The sequence below is a fragment of the Euprymna scolopes genome, chromosome 45, assembly GCF_053919585.1.
Source record: "Euprymna scolopes isolate OS-2025 chromosome 45, ASM5391958v1, whole genome shotgun sequence".
Lineage (NCBI taxonomy): Eukaryota > Metazoa > Mollusca > Cephalopoda > Sepiida > Sepiolidae > Euprymna > Euprymna scolopes.
The window spans coordinates 26,783,763-26,808,305 of NC_136526.1; the positions used below are offsets into that span (position 1 = coordinate 26,783,763).

Genomic DNA, 24,543 nt, shown 5'->3' on the forward strand with positions numbered 1-24,543 from the left:
GGGGGGATCTGCAAAGAAGTTCCAAAAAATATATCTAATTGCTTCATGAGCTGAATATTTTAATAGAATGTAAATTTAAAAAAAAAAAATATTTGAAAATTGACTTAGTAGCTTAAATTAAATATAAAGCTGTATTTAAGAGATAGCAAAATAATTGTTTTTGTTTTTTCATTTTCTGAAGATCTTAACCGCAAACCACCACTTAGCATGTGTAGTTCTAATGTTATTCCAATGATATTCTTTTTGAAACTTCAAAAGAAGGACTACTGTCAAAATTTTGCGAAATAATACGTGATCAATTTCATTTTAGAGATATTTCTTTCAAAAGCCTTCTTTTAAAAAAGAAAAAAAAGTATATTGTGCTATTAAACCTTTTACTGTTAAATAATTTGATTTTGCTCGTTTTATTTTAAGAAAATATAAGTTGAAAAAGCATTTTCATTCACTATTAGAAGATTTGTCAGTAAAAAAAGTCGCCAAAAAGATAAACGTTTTTTTTTTAATTTTTACTCGCAATGTAGAGCCCTGCATACTTTTCAAGTTAACTCTTTTGTAGTTTTGATCACAATAAATCTGAATGAATGAACCTTGTAAGGGAGGGGGCACTAAGCATTGCCCTGTTAATAATGAATTTCTTTGGTTTCTTTTTATAACATGCTACATTTTTCTCTTGCGGTTAGAAATATCAGGAAATTTTTTTATTTTTTTCAACATCAGACTAAAAGAATCGTAATGAAGAAATCGGAAAATTAAGGTATTTTTTAACGATGCGATTCCGATACCTCCCAAAATACATGATTCTTACGATTAACGATTCCGATTAATCGTCCCACATCTATAAGATACAGGATAAAATGTTGGAGGATGAAACTATTTCTTCTCCCTTCCCAGCCTTTGAGAAGTTAAACGGGGGATCCTTTCGCAAATATCAGAAGTATATGACCCTTTATCTATGCTTCTCCCCTCACGATACAGGGGGAGATTATTGTCAGCTCGATCTGGAAAAGCAAGTTGTTGTGGGATGAGCGGATACCCGGAGAGCTCAATAAGCTGTGGCAAACCCATGCCAAGGATCTAAATGACTTGGGGAAGTTTGAATTTCCCAGGCGTGTACTGTCAGAAAATCAGTCAGTCAAATTTATTTGTTTCTATGACATGTCGAAAAACATATACGGATTCACCCTGTATGCAAAGCAGGGAGCGAATTGTTCTGTTGTTGGCAAAGGCCAGAGTGGCCTCAATTAAAGGGAAGTTATTTCCCACTTTGGAACTACTGGCTATCTTTTTAGCTCTTAAGGTAGCTCCTCAGGTTTGAGATGCTATAGGGCCCCTTAACATTGATAACTTTTTCCTGATGTCTGATTCCCAGGTTGCCCTCTTGTGGGTCCTGAACGGTAAAGGATCCAAGAAAAATATATTCATCGAAAACAGGATTGCAGAGATCAAAAACTTTTCAGAAGATATTAATATTAAATTTGGCGTTCTACCAAAATTAAAATATGTTTCTTCATCGGAAAATCCGACAGATCTTCTAACTAGAGGTATCAACACTTCTAAATTTTCCCAGTTATTCAATTTCTGGATGTATGGCTTGGAATGGCTCAATAGAGATGGCATTGATTGGCCAATCTAACCTTTACCTTGTCTAAAAGAGACTAATAAAAAACTGTATCAGGTTTGTCCTCTCAGGAGATACGTCCTTCTGAAAATACCTTCCCATTGGATAGGTATTCCAGCTTAACTAAGGCAATCAGCATCTTAGAAAAAGTGTTGAAATTTTATGATTTGTTACGTCACCGTAGTGCTGACAATTTTAATAGCGCCAAATTATTGCTATTTGCTAATATGCAAATAGAGGCCTTCTCTCATGAACTAGGTTACTTGAAACAATCTTCCGGTAAAGTGCTTCCACCTAGGGTGACTGCCTCTGATATTCTGACCTCCGAGGTCAAGTTTCCCCCTTTTGTTGGGAAAGAATCATTATTTAAAAAAACTGGCGATTAAGGAAGCGCACCACGGGGGTTAATTCAACCCTCAGTAAGTTAAGGCTGTCTGGGGTTTTGATCCTTCAGGGGAGACAAGCCGTAAAAGCCTTTGTGCATACTTGCATTTTATGTAAAAAAAATAAACGCTCTGCTTTGTAAGGCACCTGCAGGGTCACCTGCTCATAGGGTGAACTTTGTTCGCCATTTAAACAAGTCAGTGTGGATTTTACATTTAAACAAGTCAGTGTGGATTTTACATTTAAACAAGTCAGTGTGGATTTTACATTCAAACAAGTCAGTGTGGATTTTACATTCAAACAAGTCAGTGTGGATTTTACATTTAAACAAGTCAGTGTGGATTTTACATTTAAACAAGTCAGTGTGGATTTTACATTCAAACAAGTCAGTGTGGATTTTACATTTAAACAAGTCAGTGTGGATTTTACATTTAAACAAGTCAGTGTGGATTTTACATTTAAACAAGTCAGTGTGGATTTTACATTTAAACAAGTCAGTGTGGATTTTACATTTAAACAAGTCAGTGTGGATTTTACATTTAAACAAGTCAGTGTGGATTTTACATTCAAACAAGTCAGTGTGGATTTTACATTTAAACAAGTCAGTGTGGATTTTACATTTAAACAAGTCAGTGTGGATTTTACATTCAAACAAGTCAGTGTGGATTTTACATTTAAACAAGTCAGTGTGGATTTTACATTTAAACAAGTCAGTGTGGATTTTACATTTAAACAAGTCAGTGTGGATTTTACATTTAAACAAGTCAGTGTGGATTTTACATTTAAACAAGTCAGTGTGGATTTTACATTTAAACAAGTCAGTGTGGATTTTACATTTAAACAAGTCAGTGTGGATTTTACATTTAAACAAGTCAGTGTGGATTTTACATTTAAACAAGTCAGTGTGGATTTTACATTCAAACAAGTCAGTGTGGATTTTACATTCAAACAAGTCAGTGTGGATTTTACATTTAAACAAGTCAGTGTGGATTTTACATTTAAACAAGTCAGTGTGGATTTTACATTTAAACAAGTCAGTGTGGATTTTACATTTAAACAAGTCAGTGTGGATTTTACATTTAAACAAGTCAGTGTGGATTTTACATTTAAACAAGTCAGTGTGGATTTTACATTTAAACAAGTCAGTGTGGATTTTACATTCAAACAAGTCAGTGTGGATTTTACATTCAAACAAGTCAGTGTGGATTTTACATTTAAACAAGTCAGTGTGGATTTTACATTTAAACAAGTCAGTGTGGATTTTACATTCAAACAAGTCAGTGTGGATTTTACATTTAAACAAGTCAGTGTGGATTTTACATTTAAACAAGTCAGTGTGGATTTTACATTCAAACAAGTCAGTGTGGATTTTACATTTAAACAAGTCAGTGTGGATTTTACATTCAAACAAGTCAGTGTGGATTTTACATTCAAACAAGTCAGTGTGGATTTTACATTTAAACAAGTCAGTGTGGATTTTACATTCAAACAAGTCAGTGTGGATTTTACATTTAAACAAGTCAGTGTGGATTTTACATTTAAACAAGTCAGTGTGGATTTTACATTCAAACAAGTCAGTGTGGATTTTACATTTAAACAAGTCAGTGTGGATTTTACATTCAAACAAGTCAGTGTGGATTTTACATTCAAACAAGTCAGTGTGGATTTTACATTTAAACAAGTCAGTGTGGATTTTACATTCAAACAAGTCAGTGTGGATTTTACATTTAAACAAGTCAGTGTGGATTTTACATTTAAACAAGTCAGTGTGGATTTTACATTCAAACAAGTCAGTGTGGATTTTACATTTAAACAAGTCAGTGTGGATTTTACATTTAAACAAGTCAGTGTGGATTTTACATTCAAACAAGTCAGTGTGGATTTTACATTTAAACAAGTCAGTGTGGATTTTACATTCGAACAAGTCAGTGTGGATTTTACATTCGAACAAGTCAGTGTGGATTTTACATTTAAACAAGTCAGTGTGGATTTTACATTTAAACAAGTCAGTGTGGATTTTACATTCGAACAAGTCAGTGTGGATTTTACATTCGAACAAGTCAGTGTGGATTTTACATTTAAACAAGTCAGTGTGGATTTTACATTTAAACAAGTCAGTGTGGATTTTACATTCAAACAAGTCAGTGTGGATTTTACATTTAAACAAGTCAGTGTGGATTTTACATTCAAACAAGTCAGTGTGGATTTTACATTCAAACAAGTCAGTGTGGATTTTACATTTAAACAAGTCAGTGTGGATTTTACATTTAAACAAGTCAGTGTGGATTTTACATTCAAACAAGTCAGTGTGGATTTTACATTCAAACAAGTCAGTGTGGATTTTACATTCAAACAAGTCAGTGTGGATTTTACATTTAAACAAGTCAGTGTGGATTTTACATTTAAACAAGTCAGTGTGGATTTTACATTTAAACAAGTCAGTGTGGATTTTACATTTAAACAAGTCAGTGTGGATTTTACATTTAAACAAGTCAGTGTGGATTTTACATTTAAACAAGTCAGTGTGGATTTTACATTTAAACAAGTCAGTGTGGATTTTACATTCAAACAAGTCAGTGTGGATTTTACATTTAAACAAGTCAGTGTGGATTTTACATTCAAACAAGTCAGTGTGGATTTTACATTTAAACAAGTCAGTGTGGATTTTACATTTAAACAAGTCAGTGTGGATTTTACATTTAAACAAGTCAGTGTGGATTTTACATTTAAACAAGTCAGTGTGGATTTTACATTTAAACAAGTCAGTGTGGATTTTACATTTAAACAAGTCAGTGTGGATTTTACATTCAAACAAGTCAGTGTGGATTTTACCGGTCAATTTTCCATAAAAGTTAGAGAGGCAGAAATTAAAATGTACATATTACTCTTTACATGCATGAGTTTGCGTGCAATTCACTTGGAATTATTGCCGGACATGAGCACCTGCTCTTTTATGCTGGCCTTCGTTAGGTTTACAACTTATTTAGTATCCCTACGCATGTGTATTCCGATAAGGCGAAATCCTTTGTTGAGTCTGGAATATTGTTATCGAATGTGCTCGAATCGGACAAGCTGAAGGAACAATTTAAATCCATTCAACTCATCCATCGAACAATTCCCCTTTACTCTGCGTGGGAGGGGGGAGCCTGGGAGAGACTAATTAAAACTGTCAAGCAATGAGGAAACTATTGGGCAGAAAGTTGGATTATTTTGAATTTCTGACTGCACTTTCTAATGTGCAAAAGGCAATAAATGACAGACCCCTCACTTATATTGCTTCTGCTAACAGAGGCTTTAGTATTTTAACTCCAAATCATTTTCTACAAACAGGCTATCAACCTTGTTTGCTTATTAATAATTATGATTCTGAATTATGGTCTGATGCCCTCAAATAGGACTGCCATGTTACATTCCCTCGAAATGAGGAATAAATTTGTTGAAAAATTCAATCGTATCTGACATAATGATTATCTCTTGTCATTAAGAGAAGTTGATGCCAAAATTGGGAGCAATTGTGCCCCCAAGTTATCTGTTGGAGACATAGTACTTATTAAGACTCCCAACAAAACCAGACAATTCTGGAATCTTGGTAAAATAATTAAATTAATTACTGGAAGCGACAACATTCATTCCGCGGTTGTTCTTAAGGATGGGTGCGAACAGGTTCATTCCTTAAAAAATCTTGTGCCCTTGGAAATTAAGGGTAATGATGATATTGCATCAACTGAGTTTATAGAAGAAGGAGGTTCCTTTTTCTGTCCAACCTGTTCTGTTCCTAATGATGGAACATCACCCATGCTGTGCTGCGATTCCTGTGACTGCTGGTACCATTTCAGCTGCGTGGCAGTTAATTATCAAGATACTTTAGGGGAGTGGCTTTGTTCTAATTGTAAGGATGAAGCTCCTCAGGTCATTCTATATAGTAAAAATTAGCTAATGTCCGGATGCATGAGAATTTTGAAGTTTAAACTGAAAATTGACAGCAGACAGTGGCACACATATATCAATATTAAGAAATTTTAACTGTATTAAAGTTATAATTATTGAATCTTAATTTGAATTGTCAACAAATCAACATATTAAAGTTAAGAAATTTAACTAAATTAAAACATATTGAAATTATAAATTTGTCTGACTTAAGACTTATGTTTATTGGATTAACTTGCTATTCGTCGTTTATCCAACCGTTTTATTAATTAACTTGTATTGGGGAAAAGTAATGATTATCCATTACTGAGAAATTCCATATACAGTCACCATCTTTCTTTTTGTTTAGCCACCCATGCATTAGTGGTCGGCTATCATTGGTTAAAATTTGAATGTGCCAGGTGATTGACTTGGCGCACTTTTGTATCATGCTTTCTTTTTCAGTCTACACAGAACTAACTCGGCATTGGGATGGACTCAAAACCCAGCAGCTTCCACTGGAGCAACCTAAGATAATTCCTTCATGAACACAAAACAGTAGGTGAACGAGGGACCACATCTCTACAAGCAGAGACAACTTATCCTGCTGAATCTATCCAAATTAAAGATAACATTCAAGAACTGTTCTTCATGTATATTTACCAAATATTGGATCTCATCTCAATTAATCTTGAGTCCCAAGGGGCTCACATTATGCCTAATTATAGGCACCAACATTCCCGCTGAGTTTACCATGAACCTTCTGAGGAACAACGAACTAACATTCCGACAATACTACACCTGAGTATGGAAGCAAACCAGGCCACCATTCTGCAAAAGGACAACATCAGAACCAATAAACTTTCATTGCTGTTACTTGTGAATAAATTTTGAGTTTGAAAAAATATGGCTTTTGTATTTGTGGATTCTTTTGCTTTTGCCGGGAGGAAATTGGGATGTGAGAAATAATTTCTTACATACCACACAAACGGTAAATTTACGACAGAAACAGTTACCATATTCTTTTTAAAGCACACCGAAAACTACAAAAAAAACTATTTTTTTTTCTATAGGAATGTGAGACTAGCCTTAAAGTAAAAAATATGTCGATTTTTCTTTAATTTCCTTGTGTCTTTATGGAAAGATGAAAAAGAAAAAGAAATCAAAAAAAACCTTTTAGCCAATAAACACTAAAAAAAAAAAAAATCCCCCTCTCTCAGGTGGCCAGAAAGTGCTCATTTTAAGTTTATTTAAAAAAAAAGTGACCACCCACTTTTTGAAAAAGTAATTTCTTCATATCATCAAAACTATTTTTTTGCGACGGAAACGGTTTGCAGATTCATTTTCAGCACATCAAAATCTACAAAAAAAAATATTTTGTTATATATGAACGTGAGATGGGCCTTAATGTAAAATTTTAAGGTAAAATCTAGACACCGCCAAAAATGGCCGAAAAATCAAGTTGTTGTTTTTTAAAACAAAATTACATTTATTAAAGCCCATTATTTCTGAGTAACTTTTTTTTTCCAGAAAGATAAAACCCTGAAATTCATCATATAGAAAACAGAATAATGTAAAACTTTTTCTATTTTTAATTAAATTTTAAATGTTAAAATTTCCCCAAAAGTTAACAATTGGCATTTTTTGTCTTGTACAAAAAACATATATAAATAGTTAAAAAAAAAAAGAAAAAAAAAAGAAAGGTTTTTGAAAGAATTAATTTGTTTATTTGTTGTCTAACTAAGATTTAGGGTTATTTTCTATGAGAATATGTAAAAATATTATAATATAAATACCTGGATTTCAAATAATTCCACTTATTCATATAGGCAACCAGTTACTTCGCGTCAATTTGAGACAATGTTTGCATTTGTACTTGATAAAAAGCAAAATACCGAAGACCAAACAGGCCAAAAATTTATTTTTCAGTGACGAAAATTTCAATGTATTATTAACGCTGAGGTGGCCAGTACCAAATGGGTGACCATTTGTATGAGTTTGGTTTTTAATGTGTATGTGTGTGGGGGTCGGGCTCCCCAAACTGGGGTGGGGGGCAATTTAAAGCAGAATAAAAAAAATTTATTTCAGCACGTTTGGTCCACCGTAGTCGAAAGGCGGCAAACGTTTTCAAATGGGATCGAAAAAATGATATTTTTAAAACAAAGGGCACAATATTTATCGATTTTTTTTTTTGTACCGGAAAACGAAATGAAATTGACAACTTCTAAACAAAAATGAGTACCTTTTATTTTCTTGAATAAAAAAGAAAAAGAAAAAAAAAACTTACTCGACGAGAACACGACTGTTTTTGCTTTAATAATTATTTTTTATTCAAACGTAACAAATAAAAATTTCAATTTGGCTTAACTTTGCTGTTTTCAGATTATTTTTTATTTTTAGCCGGATTTAACTAACAAACAAAACAAAAACAATTTTGGTGCTTATGCACTTATGTTACCGTTATTTTTTTTATGGTTTTCCTCAAATATGGAGAGTAGATAATGCATGTGGATGTATTATCGGCAGCTCCAGTAACTCACGCTTCTCCTTTTTTGTCCTTCAGTCCCCATTTCCAATAAGTGATTTTTCTGACAAAGAGTGAAGAAAAAGCTGCTTTCTAGGTCAGTAGTACTTTGTAAAGAGTAGCCTGAGATGTCGGAAAATTTCTATTTCTATGTCTATCCTTGTGGTCAGTAAGGATACGGGAGGTAAACGTTTCATCTGGGCTGACGTTACCCGCCTGATAGTCAGGGACCCGAACCTTAGATTAACTACTAAGGACGCTGTCCTATCAGCAGGTGCAAAGTACCGGGGCTGCTGTATTGCCATTTGGTGAATGGATTCTGGACCGTACAGTAGTTTCTGGTAGGGCCTCTCGATGCCATACTAGTGGGTAATTGTTACCTTATCATGTGCCACAAAAAAAAAAAAAAATTTCTTGTCTTTTTCTCTCTTATTTTCCCTCTCTGTCCTGCTCCAACCAAGTCTACCGACCTGCTCCACAAACCCCAAAACCTCAATCATGACAAATCTCTAAAAAAAGAATCACGAATAAACCTAGAACCCCATCGACCAATGTAGACCCCTACTACCAGGTCTCCTTCTCCAACATCAGGGGTCTACGTTCCAACCTTTCAGAGGTTGAAACACAATTACAGGAGACGTAACCAGACATATTCTTTCTAAGTGAAACTGGCATAGGGCCAACCACTTCTCTAGACGAATTCATAATTAAAGGATACTCAAACTTAACATCTAAATCTGACCCCCAAGATCGCCATGGGCATGGAATATGTACCTACATCAAAGATGGCTTTTCATGTGGTAGGGATATCTCCAGAGAAGACCCTAATTTACCTTATATGTGCTTTCGGGTTGCACTAGCTTACACCACTGCATTTATATTTGCCCTCTATCACCCCCACAACAGTGGGGTTACTATCTTTAAGAGCATATCTGAGAAAATTGACCACATCCTGTCTGTTCATCCTTCGGCTAACATTCACATTTGTGGTGACTTCAATGTCCATAATGTTGAATGGCTGACCCACCCAAATAAAACCGATGACGAGGGGAGGTTTTGTCATTATTTTGCCATTGCCTATGACCTCACTCAGATTGTTCACGAACCCACCCGTGTGCCCGATACACCTGGTCAATATGCAAGCCTTTTAGACCTTTTCCTCACAACTTCACCTGAGCTTTGTTCATGTTCCGTTCTATCTCCTCTGGGATCCTCTGACCACTCTGTTGTAGCAGTTAAGATAAAAATGAAATGTAATAAGTCTTCAGACGTACCTCTCCACCGTACTGTATATCGATACTCTGGCTGACTGGGATAGCTTCCGTACATTCATATCTGACCTACCTCTACATTCCATATTTAAAAAGGATGTGTCCTCTATAGTATCAGACCTGACCGAATGGCATAGACCAATTCATACCATCCAAAAAATTCCAACAAAAACCTAACAGCCAGCCATGGTTCTCCCCTGAATGTGCTGCTGCCATCGCGCACAGAAATCACTTTTTCCATAGCTACCAACGTAATAGATGTACTGAGACTAAAGCTGCTTTCAGGACTGCCAGCAACCACTGTAAAAGAGTAATAAAACATGCAAGAGAGCTATATGCTCAGTCTATTAAATCCAAAGTAGCTGAGCAGTGGCTTGGTTCCCACCAGTTTTAGCAAATAGCAAACAGGATCTTGAACAGAAGTGTGCGTTCTATCCCAACTATCATCAATGGACCAGAGGTCATCTCGTCAGCATCAGACAAGGCCAGACTATTTGCCAAGAACTTTGCAGCTAATTCTACCCTATGCGACAATGACTATCAACTCCCTGTATTTCCTCCTATAACAGACAACATGCTATGCAACATACAAATATCCGTGCCTGAGGTCGCCAAGCTAATCAAGAACCTTGATTCCAGTAAAGCAACTGGCATTCTAATTATAGTGCTGAAAAAGCTCCAACCAGAACTTGCCCCCTACTTACAAAACTGTTTAAGCGTTGCCTTAAGGAGAAGTGCTTTCCAACACCCTGGAAAACCTCATCAGTATGCCCTGTATTTAAGAATTCTGGTGAAAAGTCATCTCCCTCTCAGTACAGACCAATAAGTCTCCTGTGTGTGTCATGAGTAAGTTGTTGGAATCCATATTAAATAAAGAAGTAGTCAACCACCTCAACAAAAACCTTCTTAGTGACATGCAATATGGTTTCTGCTCTGCAAGATCTACAGCAGATGTGCTAACGGTTATATCACATAGGATTAGTGAATCTCTTGACAAAGGTTTCCTTTCTAGGGCAATTGCTCTGGACATATTAAAGGCCTTCGATAAGGTATGGCATAAGGGTCTACTTCACAAGATTTCCAGCTACGGTATTACTGGAAATGTTTTCTCGATCATTAAATCATTTCTCTCTGATAGGTTCATAAGAGTAGTGGTTGATGGGCAGAAATCAGAGGCCCACAAGGGGTCCATCCTGGGCCCAACTCTCTTCCTGATCTACATCAATGATCTCCCAAAACACATACTTAAATCATTTGTTGACATCTATGCTGATGACACGACCATCTATGGCAACACATCAAAGGCCATAAATGACAAAGTTCTCTCTAATTCTCTCTCCTCTGATCTTGAGCGCGTGGTACAATGGGGGAAGAAGTGGCTGGTCACTTTTAATGCATCCAAAACCAAGCTTCTATCTGTACATCATCAACGTTCTGATCCTCATCTGGCATCAATTGAAATGGATGGCTCTCATCTTGGAGAGGCTCCATGTTTTTACAAGCTTCTGGGTTTGACCTTTACTCCTGATCTGAAATGGAACACGTACATCAAATCTGTTGCCAGGGACGCTGGGAAAATGGTGGGATCCTTCTACCGCTCCAGAAGATATCTCCCTACTGATGCAATTCTCTATCTGTATAAAAGCCAAGTACGTCTAAGGATGGAGTACTGCTGCCACATCTGGGCAGGAGCTGCTAAAAACAGCCTATCCTGCCTTGACAGAGTACAAAATAGACTTTGTGGTTTAGCGGGGGATGCCCTTTTCTCTTCCTTGCAACCTCTCTCCCACAGAAGTGACATTGCGAGCCTGTCTTTGTTTTATCGTTATTTCCATGGCAGGTGCTTGACTGAGCTCCAATCCCTCGTCCCCCCCTCGCCAATCTTTCACGGGAAACACCCATCTGGCTGAAACTACTGTCAATAATTTCCCCCACTCTTTATCTGTGCTTAAATCCAAACGTAGATTCCATGAGCAAAGCTTCTTTCTTAGAACTGCACGCCAGTAGAACTTTCTGTCGCTTGCCTGTTTCCCACCTGACTACAACTTGGATGTCTTCAAGTCTAACATAAACAAACTCCTGACAAACCGCCCCCTTAAGTAAGACACTCTATCAAAACCCCCAATACTAATGATTACTACAATACTATCTCATTTATTACTGTACACGCAATAACCCTTATCCCTGAGTGGCCTTCGGGCCTTGATAAGTGGTGACCCCCATGTAAAAAAAATTTTTTTTTAAATGTTTGAAGTGTTTTTACCTATAACTATAATCTCTGGCAAAAAAAAAAAAAAAAAAAAAAAAAAAAATCCCCCCGCCCCCCAAAAAACAGCCAAAAAAATATCCACCAAGAAAATAAAACATAAAATAATCCGAAAAGCGCAAAGTTCAAGCAAAAAAAAAAAAAAACCCCAAAAAGGCCAGTTGTCAATTTGGTTTCATTTCGTTTTCCAGTATGCTCGATGTGACTTTTTGATCACCCGTCTGGTCGCCCATATTATTAGATATTTATTGTTAGTTATTTACACGAGACATACACATTTAAAATCATGATTTTCTCTAGTTTAGATGGATGTAGTAAATAAACTTTTAACTCGAAATGACCCCTAATGTACTAAGGTATAACATAAGACACAGAAAAGAAACATTTATAATGCGTACACAGCTTTATTTTCTACCGTACGCACTCAATGGATTTTACCAACTTTAAATTATAAAATAAAACACATTCAATCATTTTAAAACTTCTTTTCTCATTCTTTTTTTATTTGTTAAACTATGTATTATTTGTATTGTTTAATGTTTTAAATTTTTGATTATACAATAAAAATGTTAAATTATAAAATTTAATTTAATTTTAATTTAATTTAATCCTTTTATTTATTGATAAATCCAACTTGCCTCCTTCCTTGAGGCTTGCATTCACTAACATCTGTGGGCTTAGAACTAATTTAGCTGATGTTGAAGCATTTCTCCTAACAAATACCCCGGATATCTTAGCACTAAGCGAGACTAACCTACACTCCTCCATCCCCTCTAACTACTTTAACATGCCTGGCTATCTCTCACTCTGCCGTAAGGACTCTGACAGACATATGCACGGACTTGGAGTCTACATTCGTAACACCCTCCCCCTGACTAGAGAAACAAACCTAGAGATGGACGATCAAGCCTTTATGTGCTTTAGACTAAACATACAACATAACATTAGCTACTTTATTTTCTCTACCGCTCTCCCTCGACCCAGGACTGCACCATAATAAACAAAGTCTCTGACAGCATAGACACAGCACTCTCCCTCGACACTAGTGCACAAGTACATGTATTTGGTGACTTTAATGTTCACCACAAAAACTGGCTTGGATTCTCTACTCGGGCAGCACAACACAGTTTCGCTATATCTCACTCCCTATCACAAATGGTTATGTTTCCAACCCGTTTCCCTGACCAGCAAGAACAACACGCATCACTTCTAGATCTGTTTCTGACTACAGTTCCCGAGGATTATATAACAAATGCTGACAGCCCACTCGGGAACGCTGACCATGCAGTGATAATGGTAGAAATCACCCTAAATTCTAGACCCAAAACTGAAGAGGCAGTGCTCAAAACAACGAGATATTATAAAAAGGCTGACTGGGAAGCCATCAGAGATCTTATCAGAGATGCCCCATGGGAAAATATTTTTTCTCTTCCTGCTGAACAGTGCGCAAATGAGACCACTGAATGGTTCAAAACAGCAATTGAAGCACATGTTCCCATGCGGAAATTTTATAGCAAGCCCCACTCTCCCCAATGGTTTACTTCGACTTGCACAACTGCCATTGCTCAAAGGCAGCAAGCATACCGCAGATTTAACCGACATAAGTCCAGTTCAAACAAACAGAAGTATATAGAAGTAAGGTTAAGAAAGAAATGGCGACAGCTAAGAGAGAATTTACTGAAACGACTAAAAAACGCATCGAAGCACAAAAATTAGGAAATCGTGACTTCAGGATAATCTACAACAGTGTAGTAAATAATGGGCAATCAACAATTCCCCCACTAACCAACAATCACGAGGTTGTTTGCTCAGCAACCGACAAGGCTAATATGCTTGCCAGCTGGTTTGCCTCGAACTCCACACTGGACCCTTCCAACCACCCCCTGCCTGACTTTCCTTTGCGGACAGACGCCATGCTAGACGATCTAAAAATCACCCCTGCTCAAGTACACGCTATCATAAAAAACCTTGACACTTCAAAAGCATGTGGACCTGACCTCATCCCAGCTGTGCTATTAAAACAGTGCTCAGCCGAAGTAGCTCCAGTTCTCTCCAAACTCTACAACAAATGCCTTAACAAATCATGCTTTCCAGGCTGTTGGAAAACTGCTTCTGTGGTACTAGTATTCAAGAATTCTGGCGAAAGAACTGACCCATCAAATTATCTCCCCATTAGCCTTCTCCCACTTTTCGCCCAAATATTTGAGACCATAATTAACCATGCTCTAGTCCGGCAACTTACAGATGCTAAACTTCTGACTGACAAACAATATGGATTTAGACAAGCCCGTTCCACAGCTGACATCCTCACTGTAATCTCTGAACGTATATACCATTCACTGGAAAAAGCGGGGGAGGGCAGAGCGGTAACTCTAGATATATCTAAGGCTTTTGACAGGGTATGGCATGAGGGTCTCCTCAGAAAAATTAAATCATACGGTATCACTGGTAGAACACTTAACATAATTAAATCCTTCTTAGATAAGAGAAAAATCCAGGTAGTCCTCGATGGTCGTACATCTAAACAGTGTGATATAAATGCGGGAGTGCCTCAGGGGTCTATCCTTGGACCTCTATTGTTCCTAATATTTATTAATGACCTCCCCGACAAAACTGCCTCTGAGATGGGTATATATGCTGATGACACCACACTCTATAATAGACATGAAAGGAAAACAAATGAACACATAACTAAAGAAATGGCAAAAACACTAGAGGGTGACCTCCAATCTGTAGTGGAATGGGGACATAAATGGATGGTCACATTCAATGCTGCCAAGACTAAACTGGTTTCCTTCAATAATTACAAGAAACTTTCTCTGCCACCAATAGCAATGGCCAGTGACTCCCTGTCTGAGAGTACATCTTTCAAACTGTTTCGCCTAACGTTCACAGGAAACATGAGTTGGAACAATTATATTGAAAACATTGCTAGGGCCGTTGCGAAAAAGGTAGGCTCTCTCTACTGATAAACTACTGACACCTGAAAGTATCCTGTACCTCTATAAGGCCACCATTCGCCCATGTATGGAGTAGTGTTGTCACATTTGGGCTGGTGCATCTGCTGCTAGTCTCTCGCTCCTAGACAAGGTTCAAAAGAGAGTCGCCAATCTGATAGGCCCTGAACTGGCATCTAAGCTTCAGCCTCTGTCCCATTGATGAAACGTTGCATCCCTCTGCCTGTTCTACAAGTATTTTAATGGTGAATGCTCTGACGAACTGCAGACACTTGTGCCCCCATGACGTAGACACCCTCGACAAACCCGGCAGGCAGCTAAATCCCACCCCCACACAGTAGAGATCCCTAGATGTAAAAGATCTTTCTACTCCAGTAGTTTCTTCCCCAGAACCGCTAGACTCTGGAATTCTATTCCAGGTCCCTGCTTCCCAATCTGTACTGACATGCAGAAGTTCAAGTGTACCGTGAACCGACATCTTGCTGCCCAAATCCCAACATAGTACCCCAGTAGTAGCCACCTACACCAAAGTGGCAATGTGCCTTGTTTGGGGGGAAAATGTAATTAAAAAAAAAAAATAAATAAAAAAATAATGTGGTTAATCTAAAATAAATTATACGTTAACAAACTTCTGGATATACCGGTGACGACCCAACGTGTTTTTGTTTGTTTTTTTTTATAACAGGATTGGAGGCAAATCTGCCAAAAAATTCGTCCCAACTTTCTTTTTTAATATTTTGATTTAATAATAAAAAAAAATATTACTACATCGAGCGTCCTAAATTATGAGGCGAAAAAAAATCAACGAATCTCTTAGTAAAAGAGAGTTGTCTCCCTCAGCACAATGACAAATTGTAAAACAGCTACAAAAATGTTTATACATTTCGAACATCGGCATTCATTTTACATATACCTATAAAAAAAAAAGAATGGCCGTGACTTAAAAATAAAACAATAAATAAATGTTCGTATCTGTCTATAACTGGCAAATGTGTATTTCAGCGGCGTAAATTATTTGATAGACAAACATTTATAAAAATTATTTTTATATAAAACACATTATTAGATCCAAAACCCGAAAAAAATTTAATTTTTATTATCTTTTTAACATTTTTGCTAAAATTAATAAAATGAACAGAATAAGTTTGGAAATCGATTAAAATATCAATTAAACTTAACCGACGATGAATACCATTAAAATAATGGGTTTTTAAAAATTATTTTTATTATTAAATAATAGGATTTCAAAGTGAATGAATTCGAAATAATAAATTTCATCATGTGAGTATGAAACGTTTTAGTCTGTAATAAAATTTGAAATAATAAATCTCATCATGTGAGTATGAAACGTTTTAGTTTACAAACTAAAGCAGAAAAAAAAAACAATCAAATAAATTACTTACTCTTTCTCAAATCTTGTTAAACATGTTTGCCTTAAAGAATTACTAACGACGAAATTTGATTTTTAAATTTCAAATGAAATCGTTAACTTAATTGTTCGGATAAAACGAAATATCGGTTGCGTTTCATCTTAAACCGGAAATGGATTTTGAATTATCTTCACTTTGTTTTGATATCCCCCCTTGTTCGCGAGTTTTCTTTTATTTTCAAAGAAAGAAAGAAAGAGAGAGAGAGAGAGAGAGAGAGAGAGAGAGATTTGTTTAAATAAAAAATTAAATAACGTAAAATGAAATGAAAAATTAAAAATCTGAGTTTGGTTTGCTAAGTGGTAAAACAAGTGAAGCAAGCAATGAAGCATGATCCCCGTGAGTGCACAGTGAAAAACGAGGCATAAAAAACCCGAATAAGTTCAGCATTTGCTGCCCTCCCCCATTTAGTGCCAAAAGTCACCAGAAGACGTCAAATCCTGATGAAAATAAACAAACGGTGCCTTAACATATGTAAACTTGAGGCCTGTAGGTGTGTCAGAAATTTCGTGAAAAATATTGAATAATTCCACCCCGTCTTTCCAAGCTTATAACTCCTCGAAAATGTAATTCAAACCCTAATTTTTTTTCTTTCAATTAAAGGAGCAAGGACCAAGGTTTCATTAAAAAAACAAAAACAAACAACGTGTTAAAAAAAAAAAAAAAAAAAAAGGTTTTAAACTTCGGACTTTACAGGAAAATTTCTAAAAAACATTACTTTTTTTTTGTTTTAAATTTGAATATATTATTTATTGACCTTTTATCTTCAATTTGTGATATATAAAACTTTGATGAGTAAATTAATTATTTACTTTTTAATAGACACTTGAAAATGGTGGGGGAGGGGCGTGAATAAAAAAAACACGCTTGTCTAAAATATTATATTCGGTTTATTGGAAAGAGCATAGAATTTCAGATTGACCCTGAAAATATCGTAAAAATTGAACCAATTGGAAGATTTTGATAGATTTTTAAAGTTTAAAAATTGAAAAATACTGAGCTCGTAAAATTCAATTAATTTCATTACTGTTTAAAAAAAAATATATTTCTATTACTTTTAAAACAACTTTAATAGTTTATTATGGAATCCTGTTAGAAATTTCAGAATGCAAGGGCGATAACCGCGTGATTTGCAATCACGCGATTATTTCGACCAATGGTATTGCGTTGTTCAGTTGCTGCGGAGGATTCAGAAGTGGCGGGGATTTTGTGTTTCAAAAAAACAGATTCAACTTGACGTCGAGCAAAGCAGACGCGCGTAATCTCGCTCTATGCCTAATGAACTAAGGTATAGTTCTACCCCATTTATTTCTCCACTCATTTAAATGCGGATATTAGCCGGAGGCTAAAATGTTCTACGGATTAGTTACTTCCTTATCATTGCCCGTAAAGGGGCATATTATTTTATGATCATCGATCGCAAAGTGCGTTGATCGTACGACAGTCTGGAAGGATTTCGCGAACCCTCAACCAATTCTACGAGCGGCCGAGTCTACCAGCATCTTCACAAGAAGAAAACTACCTTCGCCTTTCAAGGCATGAACTACAACTACCTTCGCCTTTCTAGGGAAGAACTACCCGCCATTTGGCAGAAGCTAAAGAGGGCACTCTTTTGTAATATGGACTCCTTTTTTACCCTTTTGTAAATAAATTTATTCTTGGATTTAAGGTGAGCCTTTGTTGCTTTTCTGAGTCTCTTTCATTCTGCCATAGGCAAAAAACGAGTAAGAGAATTTCTTACACCGTTTTTATTGCAAAAGATATTCCTTCCCCCACCTCAAATTTTTTTTTCTTATGAGTAATAACGTTTTATTGCATAAGATTTCGATTCCCCCACCTCCACATTAATTTGGATTTTTTTTTCCTTTCATTGTGTCGCCTTTAAAAAAATTAATATATTTAATATTAATTTTTATATTCATTTGTAATGGTCCTTAAAAGACCATGTGCTTCGAACAAAAAAATAATATATTGAATATTCATTCTTATATTAAATTGTAATCATCCATAAAGGAACTTATTCATTGAAAATAAATATTCCTTCAATAAATTGTAACTGAAGTTCATTGGGGAAAAAAAATAAATAAATATTATTTCATGTAAATTGTAAACTGAAGTTTTAATTCGTAAAAAAAAAAAAAATATATACCTTTCAAATATTTTACGATAATTGTAATCGTTTAAATAATGTATGGAAAAAAAATTATATATTGATTCTTGAATTTATAATTGATTCATTGTTGAAATGTGTTGTCGAATGTCAGTCTGAACTGTTCTTATGGGTTCCTTGTTCATTGAGTTTCGAATTTTGTTGACGTAACCCCCTTCATATAGTAGTGCTTCTCGTCGAATCTTTTTCGCGCCCTTTGATTTTATTTCCCCACGTGGGAACGGCCATTTTGTTTTCTCGTGTCGTGTCCTTCGAACATGGCAAATTCAAATCTTGTTGGTCGAATAGAAGCTAAAAAGTTTTGTATAACGGCTTCTTTGGATTGGATGAACGAAAGAGGAGGTGGGCGTTGTATAAATAATTTTTCTTCCGACATCGAGAAACGATTGTCTGAAGTAGACGAATTATTAGATCAGTTAATTTTCAAGTCCCCAGATGAGGAAAGACTAAATATATGTCGAGATTTTGAAATGTTTAAAGCGGGAGTCCACGATAGATTGGCTGAGCTCCAGCCAGAGATTGAAAAATCAAGGGATATTGTTCCCATGAAAATGGAGTTGGAGTGCCCCCCTTTGGTGGGGATCCAACTCCTAATAAGTTTGAGTTCCGTGGGTTCTTAAGGAAATTTGAATTCTGTACTGCGAACATAAAAAATGCAGATAAATTATTATTGCTAAAATCCAAATTGTCAGGAGAGGCGTTTAATATTATTTCTAGGTTTGATGTGATTCCCGAGAATTACGAAGCAGTTTTGGAGTGTCTGAAGGAAAAATGTTTAAATCCTTCAGCAATTATGAACAAAATATTCGATGACATTATTCCACAACCAGACCATTTTGCGTCTTTGAGGGATATCAGAATCCTCGTCCAGCGAGTCAAACTTGAACTGACGGAAATGGATAATTTGTTTGGCACGGATTTTCTTACAGATAAATCCACCTCAGGAAGATTAATAGCTCATATTCTGTTCGCTAAATTTCCGAACAGTGTTCGCAGAGAAATAATGAATAAATCCTGTGAACGGTTTCCTTCCTTAAAGTCTATTTTAACGCATACGTTTGACGTTATAGACATAATAATGGCGTCGCCTTTGAATGCGTCAAGGCGGGAAAAATTCCCGCCAAACATGTCGGGTTCGTTGAATGCTGGAACCCTCGTGGCGAAGAATTCGGAGCCAAAACAAATCAAGTCCTTTCAGAGTCATAATAACTCTAAGTCTTTCGTCAAAAATGGTGAAAATAAATTTTGTAAATTGTGTCAGGTTGATAGTCACATGACAAAAGTTTGTTCTAAATTTCCAAATTCGGAATCTAAAATTATTTGAGCGAAAGAATTAAGATTATGTCTCCGGTGCCTCGGTGAGCACTCAGAGTCCAGTTGCAGGGGGGGTTAAGGGGTTCCCCTTCCCTTGCAGTAATTGTGGTCTAAAAAACCTTTATTCCTTAATGTGTCCAAAAGAATCTAAGTCCTTTGTGGGACGTACTTTCGTGGCGGATCAGGACAAGATTATTAGTCCTGTACTCAAGATATCTATGAAGGTTAAAGGGCACCCGGTTTATTTTTTCTGTCTGATAGATACGGGTAGCCAAAAATCCTTTTTCTCTAAAACAATTCTGGACCGGTTGATTCAAAACCGTAACCTAAATCCTGAGACGGTACAAATGTCCGTCAATACCCTCGTGGGGAATAAGTCCTTACGTCTTTCAGAGCTGGAAGTGTCTATTAAATTGGGACATCAGCGTCCTTTTTATCATTCTGCATTGTTTGCTGAAAATTTGAAATTGAAATTTAACGTAAACAGGTTCGATGAGATTACGTCGAATTTAACTGGAAAAGGGTATAAGTTTTGCCCTGGTTATTCTGAACTAAACGGTTCTAACATTCTCGGTATCATTGGCCTGGATCTTATTCCTAGAATCCATAATCTCAGTTTAATTAAGTGTTTGGGAGGTTACGCTTGGAAACTCCCCAATTATATCATTCCCTTCGGTGAGGAGTCAAATTTTTTAAACAAAAATGATAAGGCTGTGGAAAAATTGCCAGCCTTCGATCAAGTTATTAAAACACTCCCTATGTGTCAGTCATATTTAATTGATAGTGTATTAAAGCCAGTAGCATCTTACGAGGATGTGCTGCAACCTTTTTTTGACGGTCCTGCTATTTGAACGTGAAGTAGAAAAGTTTTTTTCTCTGGACTCCATAGGTATCGAGGATGCCAACCAGTTGTCTTCAATTGATAAAGAAAAAATAAATGCTTTCGAAGAGGCTATAGTTCTCAAGGAAGGAAAATATTACGTCGAGCTGCCTTGGGAGCATGACAAGCTTCTCAAGGTGGAGTCCAATTATGTGCCTTCACTGCGAATAATGCATAGGGTGGCCCAGTCCTTGGAAGGAAAAGGACTGTATAACGATTATATACAGGTCTTCAAAGAATACGAAGACTGTGGAATTATCGAACCTTTCTCTGTTCCCCATGGAACTTATGAGAATTATAAATGGATTCCCCATCGGCCAGTAATTAAAGAAGGTCTAGGAATAACTACAAAAATCCGCCCTGTTTTCAATTGTTCGTTGAAACGTAAAGGTAGCATTTCGATTAACGACGCTGCTTATTCGGGTGTTAACCTGACTGCATTGTTGCTAGATATTCTACTAGCTTTCCGAAAAGAAAAATATGTGCTTTTGGGCGATTTGCGCAAAACTTTTTTACAGATCAGGTTAAAATCTATTGAAGATAAAAATAGATTTTGTTTTTTCCTCAAGGTAGATGGCAAATTGTGCGCCTACCGTTTTAATACTATTATATTTGGGTTCAATGCCAGCCCTTTTATATTAAGCTTTATACTTAAGCATCATGCCAAAAAATATGAAGCCGATTTGGCTTCACATTCGATTTCCAATAAATTTTATGTTGACAACTTAGTTACTACTAATAGTGACCGAGATACTCTAACCCATGTGTATAATAAAGTCCGTGACAGACTCAGAGAAGTGGGGTTTGAACTCCAATCCTGCAACTCCAATTGCACGAGCATACAAAATAAAATGATGGAAGACGGTACTATCTCGTCTTCTTCCCCCAACTTTGAAAAGGTGCTGGGGTATCAATATTCTGTTGAAAGGGATACCCTTAAACTCGCTCCATCTGTAATAGATGGCAATGCCAATACCAAACGCAAGATATTATCTCAAGTCTCAAGTCTATATGATCCATTATCTTTACTTCTTCCTGTCACCGTGCAGGGGAAGATTATTATTAGTCAACTGTGGAAAAAGGAGTTGTCTTGGGATCAACAAATCCCTGAAGAAGTTAAGGCCATGTGGCAAGCACATGCCAACGAGCTGAATTGTATAGGGAACTTTGAATTTCCTAGATGTACTCTCCTAGCAGAATCCCCTGTTGAAATTATTTGCTTTAGCGATGCTTCTAGGCACACTTATGGGTTTTCCGTGTATGCGAAACAAGGTGCTCAGTGTTCCTTGATATTCGCCAAGGCAAAAGAGGCACCCATCAAGGGAAAATCACTACCTGTTTTGGAATTATTAGCTATATTTCTAGCGTTTAAAGTTATTCCACAAGTTTTGGGTGCTCTAGCGCCTATCAATATCAAATCCTTTTTTGTCGTGTCTGACGCACAAGTAGCCCTGTCATGGATTTTGAATGGGAAGGCTGCGAAAAAAAAAAATATTAATTGAAAATCGCGTGTCAGACATTAATAAGTTCATTGAAAACATTAAACTTAAATATGGGATAAACCCTAAATTTAGATATGTTCCTTCGTCGGATAATCCGGCTGATCTTTTAACCAGAGGTATTACTGCCTCTAAGTTCAAACAATTTTTAAAATTTTGGACCTGCGGACCAGACTGGCTTAATCAAGTTGAAATCAGCTGGCCCACGCCCCCCCTTGCCTTGTCTTAACAATGTTAACAGGAAGATGGTAACATGTATGTTCTCGGATGAAACTGCTTCTAACGAGAATCATTTGCCAATTAAAATATCTGATTTTTCCTCATTAACTAAGGCTATTAATGTCTTAGAAAAAGTTGTGAGATTCGGTGATAAATTACGTCACCGAAAGACTGACACCGTCAAGAGAGCTAAATTGTTGCTCTTCTCTCATTTACAAAGGGAAGCGTTTCCCACAGAACTTGCTTATTTGCAACAACCCTCTAATAGGGCTGCTCCACCAAGAGTTACGGCCCTTGGGTTATTCCTAGATAGGGAGGGACTGATACGGACTCAAGGACGTATTCAGAACTCCGAGGTTTTTCCATATGAAGTGAAATTTCCTATATTATTAGGAAAAAATACCCACCTGACCAAATTGGTCATTATTGAAGCTCACCAAAATTGTTGTCATATGGGAGCAAATTCAACCCTTAGCAAGGTGAGGCTATCGGGTTTTTAGATCCCCCAAGGGAGACAAGCGGTGAAGTCGGTTCTCCGTGACTGTGTTATATGTAAGAGAATTAATTCTCTACTATACAAAGCACCCTCTGGGTCTCAACTGCCTTCTGATAGAGTAAATTTTGTCCGGCCTTTCAAATGTGTAGGGGTGGATTTTACTGGACATTTTTTTGTCAAAAACAATAATGAGAATGTCAAAATGTACATCCTACTGTTTACTTGCATGAGTTTACGGGCCATACACTTGGAATTGGTACCGGACATGAGCGCAAGATCCTTCTTGTTAGCGTTCGTTAGGTTCACCAACTTATTTGGTGTACCAACTCATATGTATTCCGACAATGCTAAATCTTTCATAGGGTCGGGTATTATATTATCAGACATATTTGTGTCTGATGAATTTAGAGAATATTTCAAATCCACTACTATTGTTCATTATACAATTCCCCTGTACTCTGCATGGCATGGTGGAGTATGGGAGAGATTAATTAAAACTGTGAAACAGTGTCTTTCCAAGTTGTTGGGTAGGAGGAGGGTCGGTTATTTCGAGTTCCTAACCGCCCTTTCAGATGTTCAAAAGGCCATAAATGATAGGCCACTAACATTTATTTCAGCTTCTGATAGAGGCCTTGATGGGTTGACTCCCAACCATTTTTTGCAGACAGGATATCATCCACGCCTGCTTATCAATCTTAGCAGTTCAGAGGACCCTTGTCCAGAACCTCCAAATAGAAATTCGCTCTTACATTCCCTTGAAATGAGGGATGAATTTGTCAGTAAATTCAAACGTATTTGGCATAATGACTACTTGCTCTCAATTAGAGAAGTAGATGCCCACATTACAGAAAATGAAACCTCTAAAATATCAGAGGGTGAAATTGTTCTTATCAAAGCTCCTAATAAGTCCCGGCCCTTCTGGGGGTTGGGTAGGGTAGTAAAATTATTGGTCGGAAAGGACAACAAGGTTCGTTCGGCCTCAGTGCTGTCCAAATTCATTCCTTAAAAAATATTTATCCTTTAGAGATAAAACATAATCCTGAACCTGCATTAGCAGAATTTGCGGAAGAAGGAGGCCCTTCTTTTGCCCCACATGTTCAGTCGCCAATGATGGAACAACACCTATGGTGTGTTGCGACTCGTGCAATGAGTGGTACCATTTTAGTTGTGTCGGGGTCGACCAACAAGTTACCGTTGAAGATTGGGTGTGTCCGGATTGTGCGGACCAAACACCAAGTTAATAATTGTATATTCCTTTTATAGACTCATCAGTAGAGTCATACCTTTTATTACTAATAAATTCTCTGTTTGCCATAGAGAGATCGTTATAAGTTCAGATTGACAACAGACACACATTGAATTTAATTGCTATTATTGTGTTAATATTAAGTCCTTTGGGACAGAATTTCATCGTAATAACTTGTCCAAATAGGCGACAATCCTTAATTTTCCCGATAAAAAAGAAAGAAATGAATATCCATTTCTTTCTCTTCCTTCCTTTGGCAGTGTGTTAGAAATTTCAGAATACAAGGACGATAACTGCGTGATTTGCAATCACGCGATTATTTCGACCAATGGTATTGCGTTGTCCAGTTGCTGCGGAGGATTCAGA

General features: G+C 36.7%; 1 protein-coding gene across 4 annotated transcripts in view; it reads right to left on the reverse strand.

Annotated features, from left to right (window-relative positions):
• The window catches only part of LOC145269299 (uncharacterized), a 667,893-nt gene that overhangs the window by 446,982 nt on the left and 196,368 nt on the right, over window positions 1-24,543 (reverse strand). Inside the window, exon 1 of one of the 4 annotated variants that reach the window (XM_080124990.1) lies at window positions 16,330-16,496. The exons of the other annotated variants lie outside the window; for them this stretch is intronic. The gene's annotated coding sequence lies outside the window, so the exon portion shown is untranslated. Of the gene's footprint in view, window positions 1-16,329; window positions 16,497-24,543 lie in introns of those variants that run through there. 4 annotated transcript variants of the gene reach the window in all.